Source organism: Rousettus aegyptiacus, unplaced genomic scaffold (genome assembly GCF_014176215.1).
Source record: "Rousettus aegyptiacus isolate mRouAeg1 unplaced genomic scaffold, mRouAeg1.p scaffold_m13_p_2, whole genome shotgun sequence".
Lineage (NCBI taxonomy): Eukaryota > Metazoa > Chordata > Mammalia > Chiroptera > Pteropodidae > Rousettus > Rousettus aegyptiacus.
Window position 1 is genome coordinate 96,271,466 of NW_023416295.1, and position 26,640 is coordinate 96,298,105.

General features: G+C 47.2%; 1 protein-coding gene across 3 annotated transcripts in view; it reads left to right on the forward strand.

Annotated features, from left to right (window-relative positions):
* The first annotated feature begins 5,179 nt into the window (after window positions 1–5,179).
* TSPAN9 (tetraspanin 9) overlaps window positions 5,180–26,640 on the forward strand; it is a 187,161-nt gene continuing 165,700 nt past the window's right edge. Inside the window, exon 1 of one of the 3 annotated variants that reach the window (XM_016130115.2) lies at window positions 5,180–5,264. The gene's annotated coding sequence lies outside the window, so the exon portion shown is untranslated. Of the gene's footprint in view, window positions 5,265–18,565; window positions 20,006–26,640 lie in introns of those variants that run through there. The other 2 variants (XM_016130117.2, XM_016130114.2) reach the window with 2 other exon arrangements.

Below are 26,640 nucleotides of genomic sequence, written 5' to 3' on the forward strand. Positions count from 1 at the left end.
TTTGGGTCTCTATTCTCTGGCTCTCGCCTTTCCTTTTTCCAGAATTCACCTATCACTCTGCAGCAACCTTGGTTGTTCTGGGCTCAATCCTCTGGTTTCTCTGCCAGAAAGACAGTGGGTTTTCTATTGAAATGTTAGCCATCCTATGCTGCACTGTAACTGTAGCCAATGCAGGGAAAATCCACAAAAATGGGAGCTCATCTCATGCCAGTTGCTTCTTCCACATTTTGCATATTCTCTAAAATCTCTCCCCTTGGGTTCACTCTCCAGAGCCCTCAGGTTGTTGGAGTTTTGGTTTTTATTGTTATCGTTGGTGGTGGTGGCAGGTTTTTTGTTTTGTTTTGTTTTGTTTTCTGTATGTTGTCCAGAGCATATAGATATTATCTGTGGAAGGATTGGTCAATTAGGAGCTTTTCCTCCATACCAGAAATAAGACTCTTTCCACAAGGTTTTAAATAGGTTCGATTCTCCCTGTTAAATTCCTCAACCCCTCCCTTGATCTACAGTCTCCTTCAGCTATCTGTTCTATGTATATCTTCCCATCCACATCCTATTTTTTTGAGGGGTGGAGTAAGAATTGTCTTACTGTCTCCATTTCTCTGCTCCTAGTCCCTTCTCAATTCTCCATCAAAGCTTCTGCCTCATCATTGCAAAAAAAAAAAAAAAAAAAAAAAAAAAAGCCCTCCCAAGATCCCTGAACCCTTTAAACTCACTACATCTGGGGGATACTTATTAGCCCTCGTCTTCTTTGAACTCATGATCTTTCCCACCAATCTAATCTTCTTCCCCTGTTGCCTATCTCAATGAGTGGCTCCATTAATCAGTCTCTTAGGCTGGCCAGAAACCTGATGAGTCATTCGTGACACCTTTTTCCCCTAATTCATCATATGCATTGCCAATCTGTATTCCCTCTGTTGTTACTAACATCAGTCTAGATCAAGATAATGTCATCTTGTGCCTAGACCACTGCTAAAGCCTCTTGTATCCATGTTGGTCCCTGCACCCCTCTAATTTGTTCTCTATACTACAGCCGGAGGGATACTCTGAAAATCCAAATCTAATCCTCTCACTCTCTTATTTAAAACATTTCAATGATGACTTACTTATCCTAGGATATAGGTACATGTCAAAATTCTTAACAAACATGACCCGCCATAGTCTGCTGCCTGTTTGATTAGGCATTAACATCTCCTGTAATGTGGCAAGTTCATGTTTGGGTTTAAAGCTTTTAAATGTGGTTTTGGTTTGTAGGCAGAATTTAAAGTGTGATTTTAAACCACAGAATTGCCCTTGATAAGCATATAGGAATTTTCTAAGATCATTAAGAAAGTTGATAGTAGCTGATATGACTATTATTACTGTACTTATTGATTCCAACCAACCGTGCAACCTCAGTTGGTACTCATGGTCCAGGGGTTCGCAAACTATGGCCTGATGCATTTTTGTAAATCAAGTTTTGTTGGAACACAGTCATGTTCATTTATTTATGTATTGTCTGTGGCTTTTGTGCTACAGTGGTAGAGTTCAGATAGTTGTGTCAGAGACTGTACGGCCTGCAAAACCTAAAATATTTAGTATCCCCCACCCCTGGGCCACAGACCCATACTGGTCCATGACCTATTAGGAATTGGGCTGCACAGCAGTTGTTGAATGGCAGGCAAGTGAGCAAAGCTTCCTCTGTACTTGTAGCCAGCCGCTCCCCAGTGCTAGCATCACCGCCTCAGCTCCACCTCAGATCATCAGGCATTAAATTATCATAGAAACACAGGTCCCTGGTGCCAAAAAGGTTGGGGACTGCTGACCCTTGCAGAACAAGTTTATAGACCTCTGATTTAGTCTCTGTTTTCCAACTGTTTTAGCAACAATTGATAATAGAGTTGCCAGATCTAGCAATTAAAAACACAGGACATTCAGATAAACAACAAATTTCAGATAAATGAGTATTTTATTTTATTTTATTTTATTTTTTTAGAATAAGCAGATTTCAAACATCACATGGCAACCTTTTAGCAAAGACTTGTACAAGACACCTATCGTACCCTCAATCCTGTTTTGAGACCCACCACACTTTGAGTTTTGGAAGAGAAAGAAATTGAAGGAAGGAGGGGTCCTTGGAATAATCTGCATTCCTTAGGAGAGGGAGCCTGGAAAAGAAGCAGACAATGATGAGCAGTCTGGGTTTGGGTCTTCTTGGTGCAGCTGGCAGGCTTCAGCGACCAGTAGCCACTTTTCAAAATGAGTAAATGTTGTTGAAGGGGATGGGGTAGGGTAGGAACTGCTTAATTCTTCACAATGGAAAGTGATTCTTTAAACTAGCAACTCACAGTGCATTTAACTCATAGTCTACAAATCTTCTCATATCTGGTTTAATACCATGATTTTAATCCTGGGTAGATGTGGAAACTACCACTCCTCATTAATAGGCATGGAAGCTGATCTCCTAGTATGCTCTGGTTCTCACTTTCCCTTCACATCATCTTGTGTCAAGGGCTGGTCGAAGTCACTTTAGACGACAGACACCTCTGAAGTAACTTCGCACGTGTAGCTGATAGAGGCTGGATGGAGTCGCAGTTAAGTGCCCAGGCCCTGCCACCAGACAGCCTGGGGTTAGATCTTGGCACAGCCATTTACTGGCTAAATGATCTGGAGGAAATTACCTGATTCTTCTAAGCCTCAATTTCCTCACATGTAAAATGGAGGGCTGATGATAGTAGCTACCTCATGGAACTGTTGTGAGGATCAAACAAATTAGAACACATAAGGTACTTAGAACTGCGCCTGGCACATAAGCATTTCAGAAAATGTTAACTGCTGTTCTCTCTTTTAACTAACTAACTAACAGAAAAGAAACCTATGACTCAATGTGAAGTGTCCTGGAAACTCGGCCTCCGGCAGTGTGAATTCTCCCCACTAGGTGTCACAATTCAGCAGGCACTGTCTATCCCTTAGCTTGACTTGGGGTGGCTGGCTGAAGATTAATTTTTGCTTATTATCATTTTTGATTTGATTTGGTGATTTCAAGGGGATAAACTGGCATATTCTCTTTTGAAGTCTCTGGGGATCCAGAAATTCCAGCAGAATTGCTGATGTGCAGGGCTGGAAGGAGCTGTTGGTAGTACTGCCTTCATTCATGGTTAATGTGACCTAATAATTTATTGTCCAAACCAAGATATTTTAAAAATGAAAGGGGGACTATTAATAACTATGCCAGGACAGGAGGAGTAAATGAGGTACCCGACAACTCAGATATAGTCACCCTATCTGTAGGTTGCTTTTTCCTCAGCATTTTCATAATCTCCAGGACACAAGCTCTCTGACATTCCTCAGAAGCCTTCTACAGTAAACTGTGACCTCATGCTTTGGGAGTTTCTGCCCTAAGGATATCTTGCTGCTTGTCAGGTCATTTATTTCAGTTTTGTCCTCAGTGGACCTGGTGGGTATGTGTCTGCCTCACAGATTGCAAGTCACCTTGGCCTTCTTTATGTTGAATAATTCCATGTCCTCTGTGGCTTTTCTCCATGGTTTTTTTCCTACAGCTGCAACCCCTTTGGAGGCACCAAGTCCTCCACCTCTGGATGTGTTGAAGGAGGGTGAGCACTGTGGTCACTTTCTGGGTTATTGCCGAAGCGATTCTTCTAAGGTTTCTTTCATCCCTAAGGCTCACAAGCCTATCATGAAATTGGCTTGTCTTCTTTTAAAGGGCAGGAAGAGGCTAATATTTGTTGAGCACCACCTCACATTGAATGCGCTTTTGCCTCCATCATCTTGGTCATCCCATCAACCCAGTGACATTGGTATTATTAAGGTGAAGAGGTCACAGCCCATAAAAGCCAGAGCCAGGCTTCAATTCCAGGTCTGTTTGGCTCCAAAGCCCTGTGGTTGCTACCATACTAGGCTGCCTCCCACTGTTTTTACAGTAAGTTTTTACAGTAATACCACCAGCAGACATCACTAGCAAGTCCCTTTCTCTCTCTGGGTTTCAATTTCTTCTTTTGGAAGGTGGGTAGAGGTGGCAATATATGCTAAAGGGCTGTCAGAGTGACTGGGGCTGGTGGGGGCTAGCCTTGGAAGACTTTATAGGGGACATTGAGCAAGGTTTTGAAGGAAGGGAATGGGGAGTCAGGAGACGGATCATTAGGCTAAATCTAATAGACAAATACAAGACTGTGTGTATGAGGGGAAGGAGCTGAACGGATGAATGGAAATTGCCAGTTTAATTAGGAGAGGGTAAGAGACCCTGGTGAGTATAGCCAGGTTTAAAACTTTGTCTCAAATCATACTTAGCATGTGATCGAGCACGTGGGAAGCACAGAATACATTTTGATGACAATAATGACAAGGAGGAAAGATGAGTGGCTGTCAGCTGGCACTTCAGAAGAGTCCAGACCTTATGGCTTCAAGAATCGAGGCCTTCCTGGAGAAGCTTATAGGAAGTACTCTGGCAGAGATGTCTAATTTGAATTTTTCCAGCTTCAATTCAGCTCTTCTGGGCTCACGATGCCCTTTACCAACACTTGGAGGCCTTTAGCTCCTGGGGAGACAGATAGCAGCTCCTCCTGGCAGTATCTAATACACACTGGCGTCGTCAACATCTCAAATAGTCCGCCCCAAATACCAGGGAAGGATTTCTTAGGTGTGGGGGTGGGGGTGGTGAAGCCAGAGAGCCTGGCCTGAGGGGAAAAGCAGAGATTGTAGTCAGAATGGCCTTTGGGGTGGTGTCGCGCCCTGACCTCCTCCTCCACAACTTCTTGTCGGGGCTGCAGCCCAGGACTTGGGGGCTGGGGGGGAAGGCATCGTACTACCGCCTCTCCAGAGCGGCCAATCCAAGAATCAGGGAGAGGAGGAAGGCTTCCGGAGCTCCGGAGGGCGGCCACCGCTGGCCCAGGACGCCCTTGCCCTGTACTGCTCTGGCTTTCCGCCTCGGGTTCCCTCAAGCTATGAAGCAGGGGACCCAGCCAGGGGGTGTAGGAGGCCTACATCCCCTTCCCACCCTGGGCCGGGCCTCCGGCTCTGGGCTCGTCTTGCAGCCCTGTCACCCCGCCCCTTGCGCTCGCGCCCCGGCCCTCGCGGCCTCCTCCCGCCCCTGAGGCCTCCCCCCGCCCCCGCGGCCGGCCCCGCCTCGCAGCCTCACTATTCCCCGGCAGGCCCAGCCACCCCGCCCCCCCGCGAACTCCGGCCCCGCCCCCCGTTTCCGCTGGCCGCGGCTGTGGCAGCGGCGGTGAGGGAGCGCTAGGGAGCTGGGACCCCGCATTCCTGGGAGCTCGGTGAGTGTGGCCCAGGGCGGGCGCGCGGCGGGCTTCGGAGCCGACACGCCTGCGGGGCTCGGGCGGGCTGTGGGCGGCCTGGGCGAGCCCTTCACCAGGTCATCAGAGCGGGCGGTGCGCCTTGGGGGCGCCCCGGGGAGGGGGTGTCAGGAAGGCGGCAGTGGGGCGGCAAGAGGGAGGGATGAGGTAGGCGCCTTGTGTGGGCCAGGAAGCGGCCCAGGAAGTGAAAGGTGTGTGCGGGGCCCGGGAATGGGGCGAAGAGGAGTCTGCAAGCGAGAGGCTCGGAGGAAGACCTTTTGCGCGCTGGGCTGCGGGAGGGGGTGCACCGCGGGATCCCAGGCGAAGGGATGCGAGGTCTGTAGGGTGCAGCAGAAAAGGAGCTGTCATGGGTTTCTGACTTTGTGGCTCAGTGGACCCCAATGGCTTGGGGGTGGTCCATGCAGCGCCCTCGGGGAGGGCCGGGGGGCTAGGGCAGGGCTGCGATGTCGCCCGCAGGCCTCCCCTTTCCCCCTCTCCCCGTCCCTGCACCCCTGACCAATCCTTGGGCCACCGCTGGCAGATCGGCACTCACAGTGACAAAGCTCTGGCACACCTCGAGGTCCGAGACGTAGTACATCTGTGCATCTGAGTTTGGGACTTTAAAAAACTTCCTGTGGTTTGGGAAAAAAAAAAAAAAGTCCGAACAAGAAACTGGCTTGTTATGAGAGCGGTATTCGTACTTTGTATGTCGGAACTGGAGTCTTGGACTGCCTCTCTTTGGAAAAGATATTGGTCTCTTCTCTACCGCTTTCTGCGAAACTTCGAAGCATTTGGGTAGTATGGAATCGCCTGGGCTGTGCTGACCTTTCCTCCCCCATCCCAAAAACGGGGATAGGAAGGTGGCTGCTCACCTCTCTTTGGTTCAGAGAACCTTTCGACCTGCAGCTGTCCCCTTCTCTGATTCAGGTATTTCCTCCTCCAGGAAGCTTTCCTGGACTAGTAGAGAAAGCTGAGGACTCCTGCTCTGATACCTGTATACCAGCCACTTTTCCTCTCTCTACTAAAAATAGCCATAGAGAACGTTTTGTATTTTCTGCTATAAAAATATGCAGTCAGCTTGTCATCATAAGTAATGGGGAGAGGAGGAGAGGTATTATGGATAATTTCAAACAATGGACTGGACAAATTATTTATATTTAGCTAAGGAATGCAGCCAGGGAGGCAGACATTCACTGGGCTTCCTACCCTCCGCCTGGTTCTGGTGTGGCTGATGCAGCTGGGCTGTGGGTTGGGGGTGAGGGAGGGAAGAGGATAAGGGTGGATAAAACTTGAAGGGCAGTTCAGTTCTGCACTCACTCACTGAAGACCTGCTGTGTGCAAGGCCCTGAATAGCTGTGAGGACCAGAATGGCATGGGATTATTTTTTGGTCCGAATTAATCAGATTTTAATCTTCTTTAAATCTATAAACTGATATTTAATATTAATAACAATAACTAGTGTTTATAAAATAATTTATAGTTGGCCAGGTGCTTTCTCTACACATTATCTGCATAGAATTTTGTTTGATTCACATATAACCTTGTAAAGTATATGTTTTTAATTGCCTTCTTATAGGTTGGGAAAATGAAGCTCAGAGAGGATAAATTACTTCTCTGAAGTCACAGAACTCATTAAGAGGAAGAAGCAGAACTTGAACTTGTGGCCTCTGACTCCTTACGCTTTACCTATTATGCTTTGTTGCCATTTGCCATTTTTTCTCTATTGAGCCTGAGGACCTTAGCCTTAACACCACCCACTCATGTGTGCAACACTGAGCAAATTACCTCCCCTTTCCAACTTTCTGTTTTGGAGGGTTATTGGATTAAAATGTTTCTAGAACTCTTTCAGCATCAGATAATTAGCAGTTTAAGATCATATTGGCAGCCAATTAATCAATAAGTGTGCTTTATTTTTAAAAATGTTTAATTGTGGTAAAGAAACAAAATTTACCATTTTAACTTTTTAAATGTACAGTTCAATTGCTATAAGTATATTCACTTTTTTTTATCTACACAACGGAAACTGTACACCCATTAAACAGTAACTTCCCATTTCTTCCTCCCCGAGCCATTGGCAACCTCCATTCTACTTAGTGTGCTTTATTAAGCTCCTACTATGCGCTTAATAAATATTATCCTTGAGGCATTAATAAGGAGAAGCAGCTCAGCTTACGTTGGAAGCCTCAGGGCTAGGGGTAGCTGGCTCGAGTGCTGTTCCTCATCCTTGGGTCTCTAACTCCAGCCCTGGCTGGTATTGTTAAGTGAACGAGTGAGTGAGTGAGGCCTTGGAAGTGCCTTCACCTCTTTTAGCCTTAACTTCCTGCTTGCAAAATGTGGATAACGGTACCAGGTTCTTAGGTCTGTTGGAGGAGCATTGAGATAATGTATGTGAAGCATGGAGCTTAGGGCCTCATATGTAGCAGGTGTGCAGTGAATGGTGGCTGTTATTTATACTCTAGCTGAGGACACTAGATTAATATGCTCAGAGCAAGAGAAGGCAAGACTTCTTTTTCATCTACCATTAAGGCCCAGGCTATCGTCCCCATTGACTAAGGGAATGGCTCTAGTCCAAATACTTTAGCCTGGTACTTGACATCCTTTTTATCTATTCCCAGCCTACCTGTCTAGCCTTATCTCCCTCTTTTCTCCCCTCAAGGAACCCTCGGTTCTAGCCAGACTGATCTTCCAAGAGTGCTTTGCTCACTCCTTTGTCCCTTAGTTCATATTGTTCCACTTCCTGGAATGCTCTTCCCCAGTCCCTTCCTTACCCTCTTTCAAAACCCTACTCATGTGTGAGCTCTTTCATAGAACCTTCCTGACCACCCATCCTAAAAGAACCTCTTTTTCCTTGAAACTCCTCTGCCATTTTTTGTCTTCATCTCTTCTGGCTTTTATATACTGCCTGGGAGTGATTCTTTAGAGAATTTGATGAACACTTTGTGTGTGTGTGTGTGTGTGTGTGTGTGTGTGTGTGATAGTACAAGAATCTGTGCTAAGTTCTAATGATGCAAAAGTGAAAAAGGTAAAGGTCCTTGTCTTCATGGGGCTTATAATGCAGTAAAGGGTTAAGAAAGGGGTTAAAAAAAAGAGAGAATTCAAAGTATTAGGTGAGTGGCCTGTGAGAGGAAAATGTTATGAGTTCAAATAGAAGGATAAATTACCCTGATTGAGGTAGTGTCTGACTCAGACATTTCAACAGAAGGAAGGAGGGACCAGCCTGAGGAAGGGCACTGAGAAAGTGTTGGGATGTGTGAATAGCTTAGATGGCCAGTGAGTGGGTTGTGTGGAGGGAAGCAGAGAGAGAAAAGGCTGGACAGGGAGACAGTGGTTATATTGGGGGTGGCTTCAAATGTCCAGCGAAGGAATTTCATCCACCCATTCATTCATTCATTCAAGAGGAATTGAGTACCTACTATGTGCAGGTACAGAGCTGGTGCTGGGGAGACAGCAGTCAACCTTGGGAGGCCCTAGGAACTTGGCAGGTTTTTGAGTAGGAGTTGCAGAAACCGGGCTAGGCTTCAAAACGGTGGTTCAGGGATCTGTGAAGAGGGGAAATCATGGTGGGGAGAGTAGCTGGGCAGCTGTGAGGAATGGAGAGGAGGGACTGAATCTGAGACATTTGGGAGGTAGGATTGAGATTATTCAATTGGCTGGGTATGGTAAGGAAAAGATGCAGAGGGATCGAAGTAGATTCTTGCTGGGTCATTCTGGAGATGGACTGCCGTTTGTTGTTTCCAGTGGGTATCATAGTTTCTCTAACTAGACTGTAAGCCCTTTCGGGGCATAGATTCTAATCGTCTCTTTGTTCTCCTTGGCCCAGTACTCATTACCTAGAAGCACAGTGTGGACCCTGATGTTCTCAAGAAGTGAATCTTGTCATGGGGATGTAATATGTAGCATGATGACTTAGTTAATAAGACTGTCTTGTATTTTTGAAAGTTGCTAAGAGAGTAGTAGATCTTAAAAGTTTTCACGAGGAAAAATTTTGTAATTATGCATGTATATTGATAGGTGTTAACTAGCTTGTGTGGCAGTAGTTTCACAACATATACAAATAATCATTATTTGTACACCTGAAATTAATATAATGTTATATGTAAATTATATCTTAATAAAAATATAGGTCCGTTTTGCCATCTGAAAAAAAAAAAAAAAAGAATACTGCATCTTTTAGAATCCCAAATTTGCATCCACAGTGGTTTTTGTACATGGGCCTGGCTTTCTCCAGAATCATGTTTCCGCAGAGAGCCAAATGTTTCCTGTGTATATCTTTATACCCCAAGTTAACTAGTCTTTCAACTTCTGCTACAATTTTATCTTTCGCTTGATGGCCAATTTCCACCAAGTTTTTATTGCTTCACAAGAGTAGCCTCCTCCCTTCTGTTGAGGTGGCAGAGAGGAAAACGACAAAGTGGCCTGGCCCTTTACATCAGCCTCCTAGAGTATGTGAATCAAACTCATGTCTCAGTAAAGTTACACACTTTTACATATCTTGAAACTTTGGGTCACTTGTGAATGGTCAGAATGATAAAATCCTTGGATGCCAGGGGTCTACTCCAAGCCTAGGAGTAGATAAATATGTGATTCAGATACTGTTACTTCCATAACTGCCCATGGCAGACATCGCTAATTGATCACAGCTGTCTTCCCTGCTGAGCCAGGGCCTGGGTTCTTGTAATGTTCTAGGCCCCCACCACCAGCTGAGTGGAATGGGCACAGCAGTTGGAACCAATTTGCCATTTCTGGCCTTCTCCACCTGTTGATGAGAGACAGCATTCACCCTAGAGTGGCTTCACAGAGAAGTGATGACCTAATTTTTTATTTCCCTCCGGGAATACCCTGGGATCTTCTCTTACCTGTCAGTAGCTAAGGTGTTCGTAGAAATTTAAAGAAAACAGGTCAGTATCGGTCTGGGTCCTTTGTGGTGGGGCTTTAGAAAGTCTGTGTGTTCTAAATTGAAGTCAGACTCTCTTGCCCTTTAACTGTGGGTTGGCGGGGAGGATAGATGTGTGCTGATGTTTTCTCAGTGTCTCTTTGCCCTAGCTCTTCTTGACTTGTAATTGATAAGCTCCTTAAATTAGACTTTGGGGACCAGGAGTGAGTTACCCTCTCCCCTCTGTTTCTGATTGGAGGCTGGCAGCGTTCTTGATTTCTTTCTTAAAGAGTCACCCTGATTGTAAGAAGGAAGCCAAAGGAAGCAGGAGAGGCTTGGAACTTCCTGCTTCCTGTCTCCGCCCAGCAGGCTTGGAAGCCAGGGTGGAGGACTTCCCACCAGCTGTTCAGAAGAGTGTGTGGAAATTTGGCCAATCCTACCTGTCTGTGTTCCTCTGTACTGGCTGCTGCAGGAATGCCCTGGCCCTCTGGCACCCTCTGCTAGGACTTCACCAGAGTCCTCCTCTGCGCTCCTACAGGCTCCTGGGGTCTTGCTAATAGCGTCTGGTTCCTAGCACTTGTTCATCCAGGCCCCTGTGGCGCTGAAGCTGGGCCGAGCTACTTAGGCAGCAGGTGTGGATGGTGCTGATTCAGGTTCCCTGGGGGTGCTGCTTGCAGACCCGAGTCTTTTAATATTCTAATTTATGTGCGTTTTATCCTGCGGCTTCCTCCTGCTGGATGATTTGTAAATCGTTTACCTTCCAAGAACCCAGCAGTGTTGTGGGAGTGGGAAGGGTGGGAAGGATGGTGCTGACTGTTAACCTATCTTCCCCCAAAATTCCCTTCTCTCTGAGTTCCAGCAGAAATTATGTGGTGTCCAAGGAGGGGCCACGAACCTTTGTCGTCATGCCATGTCTCATGTATTGTATTCAGGATGTCAGTGTTCATATTTATCACCATCCTCATCTGCCAGTTTTGGACTCTTTAAATACGTCCAGAACTAATTTATTTAAAGTGCATTAGATCTTAATTTAAATATCATTTAATTTTCATGAGAGTCCTGCAAGGTAGCTACGATTTCCCCCCATTTTACAGAAGCAGCAGCTAAGCCAGAGAGTGGGTCAGAGACTTGCTGGATTCAAGCCCACTCTGACTGCCGTTGCGCCTGCCCTTCCTGCTGCAGACCTGCGGCCGCCCTCGTCAGGTCCTGGGCGTCCTCTGCAGGGTCCTCCTTGAGTGGCTGCAGCAGGAGTATGGGGGCTCCTACTCTAAGTCTCCCCCTCTTTGGGGCCTGGGTGGTGTCGGCTTTCATTCTCAATCCTCTGGGATTTGGGGCACTACCTGTGGGTGGACTGTGCACTGCCACCAGGAACACGGGCCTGGGCTGAGGGAAAGCAGGCTGGTGAAAATCAGGCCATGGGGAGGGAAGGATCACGAGGTCAAGTGATGAGAGCCCTTGCTGCTCAGCGTATCCTGGCTCCTCACAGCACATCCTGCCCCATGACAGATTCTGGGGGGCCTAGCCAGGCAGAACTTGGTGGGGAGCTTCCCAGGAGGTCAGAAATCATTAGTTATTTAGCTGGGTGACTGTCCTCCTTTGTGCATCTGTGTTGAAGCCACAGTGAAGGAGACCTGAGTGGAGGGCTTTCCAGACAGGATGTGTATCCTCTGCTATGTCTTTGGCCTCCGTAGGCTTTGACTACTTCCTGTCATGCTATTGAGCCTCTAGAATGATGTCTGGCTCCTGGGTGGGAGGTTCTCATCCCGGTTCTTGATTCTGCCACTAACAGGCTCAGTGACCTCTGGCAAGTTACTAGCTTTCTTGAGGTCAGCTTCCTCACTTACAGAAAGAAGCTGGAGTGATGGATTGCTAAGATTCTTTCAAGCTCTGATAAAGGTGGTTTCTGAGATGGGACAAAGGTATGTGTCTGGGTTTTGGCTTCTGGGTTTTAGTTTGGGCTTCCTAGATACTTCTTTTTCTTATAGTGCCCTCTCTGCCCCTGGTCTAGAGGTGAATGGAGAAGGAAAGAATGAAGTTAATGAGTAAACCTGAGGCCCTGATTTCTGATAGAAGCCGGATGGGGGTGGAGATGGTCGTCTGTCTGGTTAGTGGCAAGGTCTTGCTGCCTGACTTCTGTCCTGTGCTGACGGATCTGCTGACACTTTCATTTCAAGCACCTCCTGCCCCAGCCTTATGCATTTAGGAGTTAGAAGCCTGCATTGCTGGATTCCAGCCCAACAAGTTAATAATTTCATCTTCAATTATAGCCACAGTATAATGAAACAAGAGTGTCTGCCTGGGTGAAGTCCAGCTTCCAAACTCTTTCTGTCCTTTCAAACCAAAAACTTAGCCTGAACTGGACTAGGGCTTGAGAAGTGGGCAGAGCCAAAAGGAGTACTTCTGCTGGCTTTCAGGGTCACAGTGTGTGTACTTCAGTCTACATTTAGGAGGCAAATGCAGAGTACTTTTTGCCTATCCATTGTTTATCCATTGTGCTTTTGAGTTTACCACACCCCTTCCCCCCTCTGTCTTCCTTCTCATTCCCCTATGGTGTCTGGAAATTAATTGTACTTTGAGTACTCACTCACTTTCTGAGAATCTTGTGAACATTTCTACACTCAATGGTCAGCATTTGTTAAAATACCTGACCTTGTGATGGGAACAAGAAAGGATGGGGATGGAGAACAATTCAGGGAATCTGAAGAGTCTGGTGGCTCAATGGATCCCCCGGAATCCCCCCACCAACTGGGGAAATGTGTGGTCACCACAGGAAGGCCGAGGGCTCCCTGCGGCCTCTTTACAGGATCTTGGTGAGTTCTGGACCTTGGCCTTACTTAGCAGCTTAGGGGCACTGCTAACCCCCACAGCACCTTTGAGCAAACTTGAAAATTGTCCTTCCTCAGGTTAAAAATAAGAATTAAACTGAATATATTATTGTAAAACCTAAACAATGGCCAGTTCTGCCCGGGACAGCATTCTAGAGTCTTGGCAGGCAGGGACCCAGGCTGTGTGTTTGCTTGTGCTCACACCCGTCTCCCTATAATCATGGGCGCACATGTTGCTGGCAGCACACACATCTGTGCTTCTTCCACTCCCAATGCGGGAAATGTGTCAGGTTCAGATTTGAGGAGAAGGCCTGGGGATGGGAATAGGCCTCTGAGAACAGCAGAGGGAAGCAATCTAGGGGATGCTCAGAACAAGGTTGGAATAGGGTGTGGCCATGCACAAGGGAGAGGGAGAAGAGGGAGAGGGAAAGAATATGAATGTGTGTACTTGCCCTAGCGTGTGCATGGCTGGGTGTGCCCACAGATTTGTGTGGAAGGGAGTTCTGCATTGTTCTGAGACTCAGCCGAAGAGCCCACCTGAGTCCTTTCGATAGGTTAATATATATCTGTGACATGAATGCCCCCTCCTTGGAAGGAGTGTAAAACTCGAACATAGTACCTGGAAGACCTGCTTGAGCCCTCTCACCTAGCCACCCACCACAGTATGGAGACGGAGGCTCAGGGGCCTGACACTCTCCAACAAGCCCTGAGGTGGTGGTACCAGGGACAGAGGGAGCAGATTCTGCCTCAGCAAGTCCCCAACGTGTACTTGGGCCAAGCCTTATAGAAGGACTCAGAGGGGCAGAGTGATGGCTGGGTTTGAATGGGGGTGTGTGTTTTGGGGTGTGCGAACATGTAGAATGACGTGTTTTGTTTTAGAGAAAGTGAGGTAGAGGTCTGGGCTTGCAATTTTCCACTCGTCTTAATCCTGAGAGATTCTAAACAGCTTTGTTTAAAAACTGGACATGCAGATTGTAGAGACCTGAGTGAAGAAGAGCTGTTGGGTCCCCCAGGAAGGCAATTAGGTTTGAAGCCAGAGTCTGGATCTGTATACAGTGTGTGGGACCTGGAAGGTGGAGAGGGAGAGGCTAAGAGCATCCCTGAAGGCATGAGTCTCCCTAATTTAGCAGCCATTTGCAAATCAGCTCCCACTTGCTTGCTGCTGGAGATGGGCAGGGTGGGGATGAAGCCCCAGTCCAGGGTTATCAACCACCGTCCAAGCTGTGGACAGCAGAGAGGGTTGGAACTACCTGTCTGGGCTCTGCCCTTCTCCCACTGTTAGATGGAGAGGCTGGGGATAGTGGTAGGCAGTTGGCTGGTGTCAGTGAAGGTCTCCTTTGAGGGGCAGTCAGTACCTGGAGTGAAGGGAGAATAATTCAGGACACCCTCTAGTCAGGGGCAAGGCTGGGCGGACCTTTCTTTGAGGACCTGCGTTCTCGGAGGAATGCAGTGATGATGGGCTGGGCCTTGAGGGACAGGTAGATTTAGAGAGACAAAGATAAGGGCTCCCTGAGTAGTTGCAGTGGAGGTGGCAAGCTTGGAGGTCTGAGAAGAGGTGGGTGTGGCCCAGGTGGTTGGACTGGAGATGACTCAGAGGAGGGATATGTTGAATGCCACCCAGAGGAGACTCAGATTTTAAGAGGCTAGCAGTAGGAGCTAGTGTTGGTCCCTGAACAGGGGAATGGCAGGATGAAAAGGGATGTTTTAGGAAAAATTAGCTTGTAGCAAAATTCAAAGTAAATTTTTTTAAAGTACCTTTGTTGTTGCAAAAAATAATATAAACTCATTAGAATGTGCAAATATTATATAAGTTGTAGAAAAGGAAAACCTCTTATAATCCTGCCCTACAGAGATAATCACTGTTAATACTTTGGTTTGTATTTTTTCCGGTAATTTTATGATAGGCTAGCATCCAGCTGTCTACCTATTTCTTATCAACTTCCATAAATAGAATTGTATTATATTTACTGTTTGGCAACTTCTTTAGCCATTTTTCTACATCGACGTGTATAGAATGACCTCATTCTTCTGAATAGCTGCATAGACTTGTTGGATGAGTTTTATATCAATTATCTATTGCTATATAACCACCCTGAAATTTAGTAGATTAACACAACAACCATTTTATTTGCTCACAGTTCTGTGGGTTAGCCCTTTGGACTGGGCTCAGCTGGTCCCCTTATGAATGTGGTGGCAGTCAGCTGGTGGTTCCGCAGGGCCTGGATGGTCCAAGAGAGCCTCTCTTGTGTCTGGTGATTGGTACGGCTCTCAGCTGGGCCTCTCTTCTCCCATGTGGTTTCTCATTCTCAGGGAAGCTAGCCTTTTAGTTGAAAACTACATCTCCAAGACCTCTCGAGATCTAGGCTCTGACATCTCACAGTGTAATATTTATCTGCCGTTTGGTCAGAGCAAGTCACAGGACCAGCTGGAACCCCAGGGTTGGGGGGAAAGACAAGACTACACTCTTGGTGGGAGGACTGGCAAAGTCACCCCAACGACATACGTATTCAGGGGTGGGAGGGTATAGATGCTTTCAGAAGAAGAGAATTAGCATATTTGGGACCTTTGGAAGACAGCACAAGCCCCTTCCCAGCCCAATCTTTTCCCCAGATGGGTCAACTAGGGCAATTGGCAAGGGCAGGACATATAATCTTCCTCTTGGGTCAGAGATGGTGTTTGACGAGGATTCTGCATGCTTACGTGGGTACATAGGGCTTGTGCTGGCAGGGCTTGGGCGGGTAGTCTAGGATTTGGGCATCGTTGTAGACAGCTTCTCCTGCTGGGGCTACCGGAGCTGTAGAAGTGGAGCTGGAGCCTTCCTGCCCTTTGCCAGGAGCTGGCTGCTCAGTACCTTCCTCTGCTAATTTTCATGGCATCTTTGAAGAATGTGAGTGAGTGAGTGACAGGTCTTTAAGAAAGCCAGCCGGCCACTCCAGATCCAGACCTTTGCTATGATTTTATTCATTCATTCACCTACCAAATTCTGCATCTACGCTGCTTCAGACTCTCTCCATCCCATCGTAACTTTAGATGTGACACAAGATGACCCAGGCCTGTATAATCCTCAGACTTCACTTTTCCTTCTCAGGAAACTCACAGTGAATTTAACGTTTTGACTTCCTACAATGTATTCGTTTTATAGGTTTCTTATTACCTGCCTTGGTAGCTCTATCTCCTGTGAAATCACAAGTGGCGGGGAGGCAGAAGGAAACAGGCAGGGAAGAGCCAGCTCCAGGTCATTAATGAATCCCCAGCCCTGGTTGAGAGGAGGCTGCCGTGGAGCTGCTGGTGGAGAAGTCCTCCCAGCGTAAATCATTCGTCAAACTTACCTCTCCCTGGAGGTCTCAGGCCAGTCTTGATGAAATACACTTTCCTAGTACAACAGTGTTCTCTTGCCTGTCATCCGCTTTGGGCATTCATCAAATAAGAACAAAGGCTGAGTGGGCTTTTGCATTTGAAAACCCCTTGGCATTTTATTTTCTCCCTGCTCTGTCTCAGCATCTCTTAGAAAAGAAATGTTTGTGGCTGAAAGTTTTGCTCTTTGTGAAACAGTGCGGTCCACACTGCATGGCTCAGCCTCTTGGCTGTTCTCCTCCTCGACTGTGCTGGGGAAGAACTGACCCAGCGTAGCAAGAGGACTTGGTGAGGACTGTGGGTGGGAAGGAGCTTTGCCACACTTGGGAGCTACCCTGAGGCATCTGGGTGACTTCAGGGGCCAGCATCGTGCTACTGTTGCAGGGTTAATGATATCTGATCAGCCTATGGACTTAATGTGTACCAGTACTTAGTGTTGATGAAAATGCGTACAGCTGACTCTGTAAACCTTTGAGAAATCTGGCATCACAAACAAGACAAGAAACCTCAGCAATTCCTTTTGGCCAAAGAATTGGAAAAACTTGACGGAGACCCTCAGCCTGCTCCAAGTTTGCCAGTTTGAGGCATATAGGAAGTTAATTTCCTATAAGTGAGACCGAAGAGGCCCTTGTCTGATTCCAAACTTTTCTGCCCAGCCCCCTTCCCCCCCCCCCCCCCCCCCCACATTTCTGGGTCTCTGTGGCCGTGAGGATGGATTCACACTTCAGCGTACTCATGAGTCATGGTATCAGTTCATCAACAAGGAATTATTGAGCCCTTTGATTCTTTAAGGGTCTCAGGCATCTTTTGGGCCAGGTGCTCAGTGTGGTAAGAGAGCTTGAGCTGATGTGGGACAGGTGAATCCCCAACCGTTTCTGTTCCCGGCTACTAACTGTCTTCTCTGTTTTGTCTGGTTCTCCCACTATCCCCCAGGTCTCAGTCCTGCAGCATCCATGGCACTAGGTGTGGATTCTGAAGGCCAAGTAGGAAGGGATGAGATCGTTCGTAGATGCAGCCAGAGCCCTTTCTGTTAGACTCAAAGGAGATGCCTGCCTTGATCCAGCGGAATTCTCACTGCCTTTCAGTCACACTCAATTTGGCATAAAAATGATGTTGCGCAGTTTCATTCTCCACCTTCCTCACTGCTTATCCAAATGACTCTGTCATTTTACAAGTTCGTGTATCCCTGTAGGATAAGGATGACTGTTTACTGGGAGTGCTCAGTGGACAATGCCTTGGTCTCTGAGGACTGTTTTTTAAAAAAAACAGCAGCCACATCTCTGGAATATATGTGTGGCTTCCCCAAGGGGCCAAGCTCTACCTGCTAATGCAGAAGTTAGAAACGGGTGCTCGTCCCTGTTGCCACCGTGCCCAGGGCTGAGTGAACGGCTGGATGTTTTGAGCCTGCTCTTGGCCTGGACACTGCGGGCTGGAGGTCAGGCAAGGTGGGCCTCACCCTCCTCAGGGCTGTATTCTGACTTTCCAGTTGGGTCTGATGCACCTGGAAAAGCAGAGTCCCAGCTCTGGGGCACCTGGGCCAGGCATATTTTCTGCTCTTCTGGGGATATTTTTGGTGCTGCTGGCATTTGGGATGCTAATACTGATTACAGGACCCGCTTATGCCAAGAGGGGAAGCTATGGAATTGTTTCCAGTTCTGGGGGACGAGTTGGCAGCACGGTTTCCTTGGTCCTCATTGCACCTGGCTCTGGTGGTGCTGTGCCCATCAGCATAGGTGGAGGGACTTGACCATGTTTTTGTAGGCCGAGATGGCGGAGGGTGGTAGGCTTATGAGGGTGAGCACCCCCCTGACCCCGGGGAGAAGGGGAAGGTGGAAGACGATCCTTCAGACTGCAGGTCCTTTCTCCTTTAGACTCACATCCCCATCTGCTTTCCCCTAGCACTTGCCAGTTATTTCCAAAATATCCTTACAGGCATTCCTAGAAAGGGGATGGTGCAGCTTTAAAAAAGACACTATCTATTTTGTGGTGGCGGTGGTTTTAAATCAAGTATCCTTAATCCAGTCTTAGTTCATGTCAAGTGTAGATGCAGCTACATCCTAAACCTAGTAGTACAGGCCATGGACTGGTAGTGGTCCATGGCCTGTCAGGAACCAGGCCACACGGCAGGAGGTGAGCGGCAGAGGAGTGAGCTAAGCTTCATCTGTATTTGCAGCTGCTCCCCGGCGCTAGCATCACCGCCTCAGCTCCACCTCAGATCATCAGATTCTCATAGGAGCATCGGTCGCTGGTGTATGGAATTGTTTTGTGGACCTTGAGTGTTTCTGAGACCTGGCAGCCATGGCACCCTCCCCATTCCCCAGGATTCCAATCAGCGTTTACGCTGCTAGAGAACTAACAACACACTCAGGACATGTACAGGCCCTACGGGTGTCTCAGATAGGCAGGGACACAGCTAATGGCTCACCTCGGTCTCTGTTTCTTTATTCCTTCTCTGAAGAGCAGAGGCCTTGGTTTTCCCCTCCACTGACGCGTTGCCTGTTTTCGCATTGCCTACCACCCGGTGGGCACTCAAATATTTTCTGAATGAATGAATACTGCATTCGTGATATAAAAATAAATGTGTCCCTAATCTAGTTGCCCTAGGACACTTTGAGTACTTGCTTGATTTAAAGCCATTCATCTTCATAACCACAGAGGTTTGAAATGTCTCTGGGGAGGAGTCAGGACTTCTTTTAAGGCAAAAGCTCCTTACTAAAGGGGTCTGTAGCTCTGGGAGGGAGCCTTAGGCTGCCTTTCTCAAGGAGGTAGAGAGAAAGTTGTAGGGAAGAGGAGACCACAGCTTGGAAGTTTCAAAACTGAGGAAACTGAGGCTGGTTATCCCAGGAGCTCCAGGCAGTTGAGCAGAGGAGCCTAGAGCCGGATGTTCTGATCCCAAGGCTGGGTTCTCTCTCTTCTTCTCCCCGAGAGCTACGCCTGCTTCCATCCTCCTCACTTGCCCAGGGGCACCTCAAAGATCTCAGCTTTGTAGGAGAACTTGCACCCAAAATGGCCAGATCCGTGAGGACTTGAGAGAGGCACGTGTGGGGTTATTTTGGGTTTGGTGGGCCAGGCTCAGATCTCTCTGGCATTCCGGGCTGCTGGCCTCTCAGAATCGACCAGAATGGAAGGATGATAAAAATCAAGGCTCCAGGAATAGCCCAAGAATTTGCTCATTCTTAACCCCTGTAAAGAGGTGCCACTCAACCTAGAGCCTGCAATGAATCTGAGTTTGAGGGAGGGTGCCCGCCTTGGGGAGGGGTAGGAGAGTTAAGACAGTCTCCTCTTCCTCCCCTGGGGAGGATGGGGTGGTAAGCACAGTGCATGTCTCAGGGCCAATTTGATAAGAGAGTAGGGCTTAGAGGCCAGGGGACTGTCCCTCCCCACCAGTCAGTCCATCCCTGTCTCTTAGGGTAACACCCCGTGGCTAGGTTAGTGGGCCAGGCTCTCTGTATCTCTCTGTGTCTTTTGTTCCCTGTCAGACTTAGGCAGCCTCAGGACAGCTCTAGCCATCGGTCCTTGGGGAGCTTAATCTCTTCCTCCCTTCCCCAGAGTCAGGCCTAGACCCACTTTTGCTCAGTGCATGTGAAGGAGACACATACAGAGGACCTGCTGAACAGAAGTTCAGGAGCTCAGTGGCGCCGGGAATCTGCCATTGCTCTGGAGGAGAGTGGGTATGTAGAGATAAGCATGTATGGACATTCACAGACTCACTAACATCATCCAGAGCAGCCCACAGTGCTGGGGCAGTGGGGACTGTAGCTGGCAGAGTGGGTCAGGGGAAAAAGCAGTCCACTGGGAGTCAGGACATCTAATTGGCCCTGGGCTAGTCATGTCAGTTCTCTCTGGTCCTTAACTTTTTTCACCTGTAAACGGAAGAGTGTGATTCCTGAAGTCTTTTCTGGCTTAAGAGTTACCTGATTCCAGGAAGAACATTTTCAGATGGGTAGGATGTTTTTGTTGCCTTGTTTGTTCCAAATGGGGTCCAAGGGTGGACATCTCAGCTGGGTCATTGCCTTGGAGGTAGGCTGAGGACTCAGATGTTAAAACAAGGCCTCAAACCTCTCTTCTGTTCTCTGGACCTTCTTACTTAGAACTGCGAAGCCTGACTCTTTAGGTTCAAAAAAACAGTTGCCCTTGGCCTGTAGGATGAGGTCCAAGCGACTGAGTGAGGAATGCAAAGCTTGCTGTGAACTGGTACTTGCCCTGTTGAGTCTCATTACTTCCCACTTAGAGCCACTTTGTCTCTTTAATTTCTGTAATGCCAAGTTACCTGTGGCCCCTCCTCCCTCTGCCCACCATGCAGATGCTAGTTTTTCATTGCCTATCTTATCCTGCCTTGTTTTATCTCTTATCTGTATTGTTTTAGCAAATTTGAAAGTTTTTGTCTTCAAGTATTTTTCTGTTCCCATTTCTCTCCTCTCTTTCTAGAACTCCAGTTACAAGTATATTAGACTGTTGATATTGTCATATAGTTTGCTGATGCTCTGTTAATTTTTTTCAGTCTTTTTTCTTTCTGTGTTTTATTTTGGAGAGTTTCAATTGTGTCTGCAAGTACAATGATCTTTTCTCTTGCAGTGTCTAATCTGATGTTAATTATTCTCATTCAGTGTATTTTTTATGTCAGATGTTGTATTTTTTATCTCTAGAATTACCATTTGAAACTTTTATATCTTTCATTTCTCTCATTAGTTGTATGTTTTCCTCTACATTCTTGTGCAGGTGGTACATACTTATAATAACTGTTTTTCGTCCTTGTCTATTAGTTTCACCATCTCTTTCATTTTTGGGTCTTTTTTATTGACTGATTTTTCTCCTGGTTATGGGTCATATTTTTCTGCTTCTTTGAATGCCTGCTAATTTTTGATTGAATGTCAGACGTCGTGAATTTAATGTTGCTGGATTTTGTTTTATTTCTTTAAATAGTATTGGACTTGATCCTGGCATGCATTTAAATTGCTTAGGATCAGTTTAATACTTTTGAGGCTTGCTTTTAAGCTTTGCTAGGGTGGATCCAGCTTTTAGTCTGGGCTAATTTAGCTTCACTACTAAGGCATCACCCTTCTGAAGATTCTATCCAGTGCCCTGTGTATTATGAGGTCTCTCCACTCTCGCAGGTGGGAATGTGAACTCTTTCCGGCTCTGTGTGAGTTCCACAAATTGTTCGGCTTGTTGCTTTCCATTGGTTCTTTTCTCAGTCTTGTGGAGCTTCACCCCACATATCTGCAGATCAGCCAGAGTCAAGGGGCCTCTTCTGCAGATCTCTAGAGCACTCTCTGCGCAGGCCCCTTGTCTCCAGTATTCTGCCATAAAAATTCTAGCTCCGTGAACTCGAATTTCTATTTCCTCAATGTGGTGGGACCAGTGGGCGCCGTTTGGATTCCTCCTCTTATGTTGCTGTGTGGAAGCTGCCACTAGGCCTCACGCTGGGCAGTCACAGGACTCACTCTCATGTTCCTTTCTCTCAGATGTTGCCCGTTGTCCAACCTCTGAAGCAGTCATTTCATGTATTCTGTCCAGTGTTTTGGCTGTTCAAGCGGGGAGGGTAATTCCAGTTCCCATGGCCGTAAGCAGAAGTCCCGCCGTCTTGGAAGACCAACCTCAGCCATCGTCCTTCTCATTGCGGGAGGTATCTCTAGTCAGCCTCCTGCAAGACCCCATTAGCAGCATGTTCCTTTCCCCACAGTTTTATCTGTTTTATTTTTTTTAAATCTCTCCGAGTAGGCTGTCTCCCTGAGCACGAAGATGCAATGGCATTTTTCTTTTTTTCTTTATTTAAATTAAATTTATTAGGGTGACATTGGATAATAAAATTATATAGATTTCAAGTGTACGATTCTATAACGCAATCTGTATATCGCATTGTGTGTTCACCACCTGAAGTCAGAACTCCTCCTCTCACCATATATTTGACCCCCTTTACTCTTTTCTACCTCTCCTCCTCCCCCCTTTTCCTCTGGTAAGCACTAAGCTGTTGTCTGTGTCTGTGAGTTTTTGTTTGTTTGTCTTGTTTGTTGCTTTCGGTTTTATATCCCACATAGTATCCCTTGTACCTAGCTCAGTGCGTGGCATGTAGTAGGCGCTCATGTTTATCGACTGAATGAATCAGTTGAAGAAAATGTAAGCTAACCACACCATGTGGCTGCTGAGAAGAACAGTATCACCCTGGGTATGGAGCTCAGCTCCCAGATGAGACTTTTTGTGCTCTGTGGAGCTCCTACCACATTTGCAGCATTGGGCTTTGTTAATTCTGACTGGGACACTGGAAAATCTGAATTTGTCACTAAGGTGGTAGAAACTGTACCACATGGGAATTGGACGAAGGATTTGGGAATATTCATTTTGTCTGAAAATCTTTTTACGAAGTGTTATGGGGAGGGGGTTTCAATAATGGTTTTCTAATATGTGAAGGATTGATCTGGAAGAGGAGGGATTAAATGTATTCTCTGGCTTCAAAAGGCCAAACCTAGGACCTATGGGCCAGGGATTCCAGGAGATAAGATTTGGGTCCAGTTCCAGGAAGCACTTTCTCACAGCAGAGCCATCCAGCAGAGGAATGAGCTACCTTGGGAGGTAGTGAGCCCCTATCACTGCTGGAGTTTAAGCAAGAACTGGTATTTATTGATCAGGAATTTTGTGTTTGGTGTTTTAAGGTTAGATATATTGTGTGAGACAATCTCTAAGATTCCTTTCTCCTCAGTGATTCTAAATCTTTCTTCTCCCTCTGAGACCCATGATTCATCCCTCCTTGCCACTCTCCATCTCTGACCTATACATACACACACATTCTGAAAACACACCTGGAATGTGCCCCTGACTTGTTTTGTGTAATTCCTTACACCCCTTTATCCTTTCTAGAAGTGGATTTCTTCTTGGGCCTTGCATGCTAGCTGTCCAATGTCTGTGCTTGTCTCTATCATTCTGACTTCAGCCTAACTGGTACCCTATTGATCTGGGCTGGCTCCTTATGTCAGTACCTTGTCCAGTTGTCTCCTGCGTCGGGATGAACAGTGCCTCTGACACAGTGGCTGACTGGTTAGCCCGTCGTTCTCTTGCCTCCCGCCTGCCTTGTTGCAGCCGCTCTCAGCACTCGTGCACATTGCTCTAAACAGACACTGCTGCTCTTGATATGTTGTTCATTGGCTTATTAAGTCTCATGTCTCTTTCTCTATTGGACCTCTCTCTTCCCTGGACAGTACACTGTCCACTCTGGAGGCTCATTTAGGTTTGGTCCTGGCAGAGGCCTTGAGAGAATCTTCAAGCACCTGCCTTTTTCCATTTTTAAGAAGGCTTCCAGAGAGCTCCAAATAAGATTTCACCCCAGGAAGGGGTGTGTGTGTGTGTGTGTATGTGTGTGTGTGTGCGCGCGCGCAGCTCAGTGGAGGAAGGTGGAGCAGGCAACACAGAAGGGGTTATAAGCCAGTGGACCGTCTTCTGCTTCCCTGAAGCTATTGCCCAACCTCGCTGTGAGAGGAGCCTTTGTCAGGTAACTTAAAATCTCAGTAGTCTGCTAGGGGAATCTGAGGTGGCTTCTTGGCCCCTCATTGTTGCTGAAGCAGCCTTTGGGCCCAGGGCGTTAAGTCATAGCTGGGTGGCCTCTGGGGCCAGGGCTTTGCAGAAAGGAGGACTGAGATGAGAGCTTCCAGCAGCTGAGTGCCTTGGCTTTGCCCCAGGGGCCTCAAGCTCCTGAGACCTTTTCTCCTGATGTGCTTCTCCTCTCCCCTTCAGCTAGCCGAGCCAGGCACTGTCATGCATGTGGAGGAGCACTCTTGGGGACTTGGGGTTCTCTGGTCCTCTTAGCCTTGTCCACTAGAGCCTTGTCCACAATTTTGACTTGAGCAAAGCCTGAGTTTCTTTCTCTGAAAAATGCGAAGGAGCTGGAGGAAGGGCTCTTTTGCAGGATGTCCTTTAGTGTCTGAGGCGCCTGACTTCCCAGAGCAGAGTTCACTGTCCTAAACACTATAGACTTAGCCTCTTCCTCAGCAAAAGCTCGGGACCCTTAGCAAATGAGAGTCCTTTCTCCCATAGGAGGAAAGGGAATGTTATTTGGAAACCGATATACCTGAGGGTTGGAAGCTTACTGCATTTGGCTCACAGAGTCAGCTTCACACTGGAACGAGTGCTCCAGAGAGAAGGGCATGGCTCTCTGGATGTACTCAGTCCATCCTGTGTCAGGATGGTGTCTGGTACAAAGAAGGCATGCAACAGACATTTGATGGCCGAATGAAAGCATCCTAGAGAAGAGAGTGCCAACATCCATGTGTCCAGGACTGTGTACCACTCAACCTGTCGCCTTCCATTTTACAGGTGAGAAAGGCGAGTTTCAGCAGGGAAGCAGTGTGCTCAAGCCACTTACTGTTAGATAGGAAACCTAAGTGCTACGTCTCCTAGTTTCCTGCTTGTTGCATTGGACGGGGGCCAAGACAATAATAAAAGCAATGATATAATTACAACTAATATTGATGGAGTCCATTCTGTTATGATCTACAGTATTTTGGCCTAATTCTTGAAATGCACTCACTGAAGAGGTTTCTTGAACTTGTTCTCCGGTCCCCAGGGCTTTCTGTACCAATTCTGTAGCATCTGCCTTAGAATACACTTGCCCTTTATGTGAAAATAATGAAAATATATGTTTTTGTCAGTCTTATCCATTGTAGTTGTTGTCTGCAATAGAACTAATATTTTATTTACGATTTTTATATTGGTGACCTTTCAATTCTCAATGTGATTGTCAGTTTGGGGTTTGCTCATTTCTGCTTTTGCAGACATTTATTGAGTACCTATTGTGTGCATGCAGGTTATTGGCAGCAGGGATTCGGTGGGCAATAGCACTGGATGTGTCCGCCCATCAGAGGACTTCAAACCTGACTCGTCCAGCTCCTCAAGGCAGGAAATGTGTCTGTGTACATCTCATTCTGTGGTATCCTCTTAGCACTCAGGGCTCTGGGACAGAAAGTTGGCCTGGGGATACTGCTGGAGAAATAGATTTTGGGTTTTTCATTTCCACAGGGCTCCCCACTATGAAAGCACCAAAGTGTATTACCAGACATTGTCTTATTGTCCTTTTCTTCTGATAATGAGCTTGAGAAGTAGCTAGAATGAGCATTTCTTTTTTTTTCAGAGGAAGTCACTGAGCCACAAAGAACTGACAACTTGTGAGTAGGTCTTAGGACTTGCATTTCTCATCTTAGCCTCAGCTTGATAAACCCGAAGTGTCCTGAGATTCATTTGTTCCACAAATATTTTAGGGGCTTCTCTGGGCCAGGTACTATTCACGCTCTGGGAACGTGGGAATGAAGAAAAATCCCTGTCCTCAAGAACTTATGTTTTGGTGGGGGAGACAGACAATAAATAAGTAATTAAAATTTGTAGTATATCAGAAGACGACAGGTGCTATAGAGAAGTGGAAGAGGGCAGGGGGTGGGAGGACAGGGCAGGGGTCAGAGATTATGGTGTAAACAGGGTACTTCGAGAAGGTTTCAGTAGAGATGGAAGAAGATGGTGGAGGGAACCCCGTGGATATCTGTGGGAGGTGCATCCCAGGGCAGAGGGAACAGGATGTGCAAAGGCCCTGAGGGGGGAGCATGTGGGCTTGCTCAAGCCTAGTCTAGCCGGAGTGAAATGAGCAAGGGGAAGCTGATGGAATTCAGTTCATATAGGGCCTTGAAGGCTATTTTGAGAGCTTTGGCTTTAATGATGGGTGAGGTGGGAGCCTCTGGAGGAATTAGACCAATGAGAGACAGACCTGCCTTCCTTTTCAAAAGGATCCCTGTGGCCCCTAGTAGACAATTGACTGAGACAGGTAGCAGCAACAGCAATGATAATAACTTGTCTGTCAGGTGCTTATTATGTGCCAGGCACAGGGCACACCCCTCATGTGGATGTCCTAGCCAATACTCCAGACACCTTTATTTCCATCTTACTTAGGAGAAAATAGAGACTTGGCTGGTAGAGCCAGCTGCCAGCTTATGTCAGTCTGATTCCAAAGTTTGTGCTCTCGACTATTGTCCGGTTTTCAGGGGCAAAGGGAGAGATCGTTTAGGATGACATAGAGCAAATGTCTGGGTGTGACAGTCAGGCTGACCCTGTGCCCATTCTTTGGCTACTCTCAGGTGTTCAGCTGGCCACCCAGAAGAGGGGTGAGGGGCAGGCTTTCTCCTTTAACTGGCCGGTTTGGTGCAGGGAGGGGCAAATTGCTTCCAGATGAGGGAAGGCTGCTTGGGAAGTAGAATTTGTGCCCTTTCTCCAGACAGTAGTCTCCCTGGGCCTGCAGAGACCCTGTGTCTTTGACTTTGGCATATTAGACAAG